The sequence below is a fragment of the Phaseolus vulgaris genome, chromosome 1, assembly GCF_000499845.2.
Source record: "Phaseolus vulgaris cultivar G19833 chromosome 1, P. vulgaris v2.0, whole genome shotgun sequence".
Lineage (NCBI taxonomy): Eukaryota > Viridiplantae > Streptophyta > Magnoliopsida > Fabales > Fabaceae > Phaseolus > Phaseolus vulgaris.
In genome coordinates this window covers 4762919-4769963 of record NC_023759.2, presented here as the reverse complement: position 1 = coordinate 4769963, position 7045 = coordinate 4762919, and the positions used below count along the sequence as shown (strand labels likewise).

At 28.4% G+C, this 7045-nt stretch overlaps 1 long non-coding RNA gene across 2 annotated transcripts; it reads left to right on the top strand.

The window, feature by feature from the left end:
- The first annotated feature begins 1869 nt into the window (after nt 1–1869).
- Nucleotides 1870–6352, top strand: LOC137815410 (uncharacterized). 2 transcript variants are annotated; one of them, XR_011081733.1, is made up of 6 exons: nt 1870–2010; nt 2127–2273; nt 2592–2662; nt 4415–4488; nt 4733–4812; nt 6160–6352. It is a non-coding gene; the product is annotated as an uncharacterized lncRNA (long non-coding RNA). The 2 variants fall into 2 exon arrangements; XR_011081732.1 differs by having other exon boundaries at nt 1911–2273.
- The last annotated feature ends 693 nt before the right edge of the window (nt 6353–7045 follow it).

Below are 7045 nucleotides of genomic sequence, written 5' to 3'. Positions count from 1 at the left end.
ATTTTCTTATAAGTATTTAGTTGGAATGATTGAACTTGACTCTCAAGTGAGTTTTTAATGATAGGAACACATGGCCAATTTATAGAGACACATAAAAGAAATGTTGTGAGCACTCTTCCATGTGCAAAGTGATATATAATCCATGCCAAATCAACATAGATTTGATTTTAAACATATCACTCTTACTTGTGATTGTTAAATCATTATGCAGATAGTTTAGTTCTCAAGAGTGGAGTATGAGAGCTTTAATCATCAAATACAGAATAAATTTGTCTATATACAAGAACTAGCATCCAAAGGTTTATTTTCTCTCAAAAGTAATTATTTTAAGCTCTAAGACCGTGTGCATGAGTAAAAAGACGACATGTGTAAGAGAATAATATTGACAAATTGTTGTTATTTGTCTTTAAAATATAATTAGGATAAGTTAAGATATTTTCACGTACTGTTCGCAAACTATGCTCCCAAAAAAGTAAAAGGGCATAAATAAGATTATATAGGTATTAAGAACACATAATTTGATAAGCTGGTTCATTTTGTTATATTATTGAACTGTATTTTGATTTGGGGTTTGTATTTTTTTATTAAAAATATAGATTAATATAATGCTTTATTAGGCCCATTTGTCTTTAATAATGTTTTATATTTATTTATTGACTCTTGAGTACCTTTATTACGTTTTTTTTTTTTTTTGAACATTTCTAATTCAGTCTTAAGTTAGTTTCACATCATGCTTAAACTTACTTAGTTTGACTCAACACTTTTAGCGTTTCTAACTTCATGTTACACCTTGTGTATTATTTTTTGTTCGATTTCACATTTTGAGTATATTTTACTTATCATCATACTCAAAGAATGTTTAGCTTGATCTATTATCTTAAACTGGTAGAGTTGTCTTGCTTATGTTGTCTAAATGCTACGAGTGGATGGAATTGGCGTCGACGGACCACTAGAAATCAACAAAGCATTTTTTAAGTTTTAAGATGAGAGGCATGAATGAAAGTGTTACCAGATTTGTAGTGTGTGGATAGTAGATATAGGTGAACTGTGAAAACATAGGAATAAGAGGATCTTTAAAAGTAGCAGGATAGACCATATTGAAATTTTCACAATGGCACAGCCGAAGGCGTGATCATGGGTAGTGAATAAAGCCCGAGGGATAAGTTTTTCATATTCTGATTGGTGTCTCAACTGGTTTGTGTGAGATTTGTAAAAAATTACTAAGTGTTATTATTGACGAGTAAAGGGATTTGAATGGGTTTTGTAATGGTTTATATGTTCATATGAATGTGTCACATGTAGGTATGTATTATAGAGTAAGGAAGTTAAAAATGACTTTGCATAAGGATTGAGATATATTCCTGAAATATCTCTTATTTCTTATTTTTTTTCTGATAAAAAAAGTCATCTTGAACCTTTTTATTTTGACTTTAAGTTTTGAGTTTCCACATATTAGATACGTTTATCTTGGATTTAGACTTAAAATATCAACATCTGCTTACTCGATCATCTATGACTTGACTTTGGTTTTTTATTAAATTCTCATGACTGGTGTTTACAACCACTACACCATTTTATATCTATGGTAACATTTTCCTAGTAACATTTATTTAAAATGTTACAGTATATCAATTTTAATTATTATAATAACACTTTTTTATATAAATGTCATTATAAATAAAATAAATATATATTTTAATTATTATAGTAACAATTTTGATATAAATGTCACTATGCACAAAAGTAACAGTGACATTTTATAAATAAATATTATAATTTGTAAATTTAAACTACTATTTTCTCTTAAATTTTTTAACTTAGTAAAATTTTTAAATATTACACTTTACTAAATTTATACAAAATATACTCTCAAATTCAACTCAATTTCTCATATTATTTTTCTTTCTCACTCAATAGTGTTTTTTCGAAGTTACTCTTTCGAAGTCACTAATTCTCACTGTTTTGCCCTCACTGTTTACTCTCTCAATCTCAGTCTCAATCTCAATCTAAGTCTCTCACGTTCCTCTTCCTCCCTCTCAATCTCAATCTCTCACATTCCTCTTCGTCACTTTCTCAGTCTCGTCGTTCCTCTTCCTCACTCTCACAGTGCCCTTCCTTTTCTTCAGGGTTTCACTCTGTTCTCCGTGCTTCATCTACGTCCTGCTTGTTCGCTCGGTCAAACGACTACTTCTACGTGCGTGTGTGTGTCGTTGCTACTGCTACGTGCGTGTGTGTCACTGCTATGTGCGTTGTCTCATTCTATTCTCTCGGAGGTAAGATTTCCTCTATTGTTCAAACGCTTCAATTTGTTATTGTTTTCATTTACAATTTTTATTTCTCACATTTGAACCTAGGATTAGTGTTTTTTTAGTAGGTGATTATTGCGATCTCATTTTTTATGATTAATTTGTGTTTGATTTCAGTATTAAAATGCTAATAAATAGTGATTATCTCCTTGATTTGGTACAAGACGTGTTGATTCTAATTTGGCAGTGATATGATAATATTAATTATTTTTATTTGATAGATCCTTTCTTCTAGTAGTAATTGGAGATTTTGTTGATTTGCTTTTTATTTATTTCTTGATGCAGTTAACCCTGCTCCATTTCTAGCTCTTGCTCAAATGATAACTGTGGATCTCTATTTAAGACTACAACTGAAGGTATGTCTCGGAACATCACTGTTCCAGCTGCTATTTATAATCTCTTTCTCCATGTTTTCCCTGCCTTTTCAATGATTTTCAATATTAGGATGTCTTCGTGGAAAACTAGAAATAATGTTGTTAATGAAAGAGAATATGTAACATGTTGGATTTAAGGATAGCATAGCAAATAAGAGAGTTATGCATGTGAAATAATGAGCCTAGCTAGCTGGTATACAACAGGACTCAATTAATTTCTCGCTGCAGTGCCTATAGTCAGTGTTGTGTTTAGCAAATTAAAGTCTACCCTAGATAGCTAGTACCGAAACCAGTGGCATGTCCAGTACTGATAGAAATAGTTTCTGAAACATTGGCAAAAACCACTCCATGGAATTCTAAGTAACATGGTTATTTAGATTCGGTGGATGGTGTAATCAAGAGAGGGGAACCTTTATCGCTGTGTGTACAATTTTGATAACCATGGAACTGAATTTTAACTTTGTCATAGAGCTCAACCATACCACAATATTGGATACATATCATTCAGAATAAGTAGAGGAACCAAACTTTTTAAAAAAAATTCAAGGGGTTTTATCAACTATGCATGCCTAACAGTTACCAGTATGTCTATACTCATAAATTAATTTGACAAATTCAACTCAATTTTAGTGATTCTGTGACAAATCATAGACTAAAAAAATATAGTAATATTATTGCAAACGTGTAATTGGTACGTATAAAGAGAGTGTGAAGTGATGAAAGAAATTAGAGAAGAAGATAACAACATAAAAGGATGAAAATAAGAGTGTTACGGTATATAAAAGTCATATATAATACAATTAGGTACAACACACTTGATGTAACTAAATAATATAATTTGGTAACAACATGTTACATTATTATAATCACGTGAAGTTTAATTTAACATCAATTCATAACTACCATGAAGTGAATCCAAATCTAATTCTTTATATGTAATTGAGCAAATTTTAACGGTATTGACAAAAAAAAAGGATTAGATGTGCGTGAAATATGAGAAACAGTTTTAAATATAAAATGAAAATGATTTTTATGGAGTAAATAAATTGGCAAAACCTGTTGAATGAATAAAAAAAGGCACATGCATGATACCTTTTGTGAAAAAGTGTTTTTTTTTCAAAGTCTAAAATATGTAGAAGTGCTAGAAACTTAGCATGAAAATTGCATCTAAGGCCGACCCCAGTAATAGGCTTTCAAAGTATTTCCTCTGTTTCAACAAGGATATGTAATCATTCATCTTTATAAAAACATGTTGATATATTATGATCTTTTTAACTATTCTAACTCGACCTAACATGATTATATATGGAAATGGAATATTGTGTCATCATAATTTACGTATACTGAATTTTAAATATTAAAGTTTAAAATATTATATCTTATATTTTCTAATTTTTGAAACATGTTTACAAAAATAAAAGAATTGGAAAAAAATGTAAAACGCCTTTCATGAATCTCAAAACTTTACTTAATTCTCAAAAATAGATTGAATGGTTTAATTGGATTGAGTAAAAGACAGGCTAATTTTTATCTTCCTTATCCTCTACCGAGGTACCATTTTTCCTACTTTCAATGCTTCATTGTTATTTCACATCATGTTGGTTGTATCTTGTATTCAAGTTTTGATCTTTTTTTATTCTTAGAATTTAAATTGTTGAATAGTTACTCACCTTTAATTCCAAAGTTCATAGATAATTTTGTTATTAATAGATAATTTTTCATTTTTTTTATCAGGTATTTCATTTTTAGCTTCAAGACAACATAAGCATGGACAAAAATTGGGTGGTAGCACCTAGAACATCTACTAGGTATTTAAATGGTTTGGAATAATATTTTAAGTAATTTAATATTGATTGACTTAATTATGATATTTGAATCGGGCAATAGAACTTTATTTCAATAGAGCAGCCAGACTAAGAGGAAAACTACATTTCAGTACAGTAGAAGAAAGATTATTAGTGTAATTTATTATAAGATCATAGTTTTATATGTTTATTTTGTTTCATTATTGTTTTGTTAATGAACTCCATCTAACACAAGTATTGAAATCAGTGGTGTTCAAAAGAAACAGATTGGAAAAAGAGAACGGAAACCAAAGCTTCATTTTGATGGGACGAATTAAAGTTGATTAGGTAATCAGATTTTTTTTATATTCTTTATTATAGTTGATGATGATTCCATCTATTTGTTTTCATAGTTTCTTCTTTCAATTTGCTTTCTTGTTTACAATTGCTTTATTGGAATCAAACACCTTGAGCAAATAGTTTTAGCATTTGATTGAGTGTCACATCATTGTATTTCATATGATTTTGAAAATATGAACAAACATGTGGCCACCTATAGCTTCCTGGAGTCACATTGCCCTTCCATGTGGAGGAAGTTACTGCAGCCACTGTTTGCTTGCCTCAGAAATGTAACATTGTTGCTTCATTTACATTAATCATTCATTTAAGTGACAGATAAAAGCATTGACAGGAATGTCCTAAAAAATGAGGTAAATTTAAATTTAAAAGCATAGTCAGTTCAAGCATTTATTTTTCTTTTTCTAAACCCAATTGTTGATATTGTTGCAATAAGTTTTGCTCCACTGCTATCTTCTTTCATTCACCTACACACCCTAAAATGGATGACAAAACTTCCCTTTTTCTTGTTAGAACCCTTTTGTGGTGTCATGCCTGCCTACTCACTCTTATTCACAGAATTTTCTTTAATTCAAGATTTGTTTATCATCATCATTCACACCATAGTTAAATAAGTAGAGAAAAAACAAAGATACATTCACTAAATTCTAAACCAAATGTGTGCATTAAAGGATCAAAGAAATTATTAAAATGAAATTGGGATTCTGATTTGAAAATAACAGGTAAAAAATAATGTACAAGTTTTGGTCATAAGTTGAATGTAGTTAATATTTGGTACTATAATGTTTCTTATATTTTTGTAAGAAGGGTACATCTCTCACTTCTGTGTTGTGCAACTATTTGATTGATCACATAGCACTATTTGATTTATTCCTGCCATGTCTTTGATATTGTGTGCATTTCTCAATCTATGACCAATGAAGGCCAATGAGGCATTCTTTGTTGTTCTTTTTTCTTAGTTTTTTAGTTAGTATGACATTAAGAAAGACAGTGTACTTGTCAAGAACAGGAAGTGAGGACAAATTACCCCTTTATTCTGCAAAAAAAAACTACCGTCCACCTATACTCCCCCTATTAGTTGTTCTGACTATCAACACTTCATTTGTCTTTCTTAGGATTTGAGATGAGATAAACTCTTGACAAGTCGCAAGCTATATTTGAAGTGTGTAATTTTAGAATTTTTGTCATTGTTTTTTTTTCTTGAATATCTAAATAACTTATAGTAAATGTCTGCACATGTATGTTATGAGTTTAGTTGGTTCATAACTATTCTTGGTATTTATCCTGTATTGCATTGAATTCAGTTGATATTTTAATTTACCTGTGTTTTTCTTTCAGATTGGATATCTGCTGACTAATGTCACAAATCCAGTGTCACCAAATTTGATCCCATTGGTGAATGACTGTCATTCCCATGAACTGATTGTATGATTGTGAGACTCTAATCATAGTACATACTAAAAATTTTATGTGTGCTAGATGGTAAACAAAAGTGACAATGTATTGACAAGATATTTCTAAATTCATTTTCGATGATTGAAAATCCAATGAAATTATTGACGTTTGTGTTGATAGATTTTTATTACTAGCTTGTTTATAAAATAAAAACATCTAAACATAATTGACATCTTACCATCTAAATCTAAATTTAAATAATTTGTATAATTTTCTAATAAAAAAATTTAGTAACATTTTTATAATGTTACTTTTTATTAAAAAAATATTACTAAAAAAATTTAGAATGTCACTTTATTAAAAAAAATTACTAAAGATTTTGAGTAGTATTTTTATAATGTTACTTTTTAAAAAAATATATAACTAAAAAGATTTAATAACATTTTTAAAATATTACTTATTTATTAAAAAAAATTACTAAAAACTTTTAGTAATATTTTTATAATATTACTGTTGTATTAAAAAATATTACTAAAAAGATTTAGTAACATTTTTAAAATGTCACCTCTTTAAAAAAAAATTACTAAAAATAGTTAGTAACATTTTTATAATATTACTTTCTTAAAAAAAATATTACTAAAATGATTTAGTAACATTTTAAAATGTCACTTTTATATTAAAAAAAAGTTACTAAAAACTTGTAGTAACATTTTTATAGTGTTACTTTTTATTAAATAAATATTACTAAAAAGATTTAGTAATATTTTTAAAATATTACTTTTTTATTAAATAAATTTTACTAAAAATATTTAGTGACATGTTTGTAAAT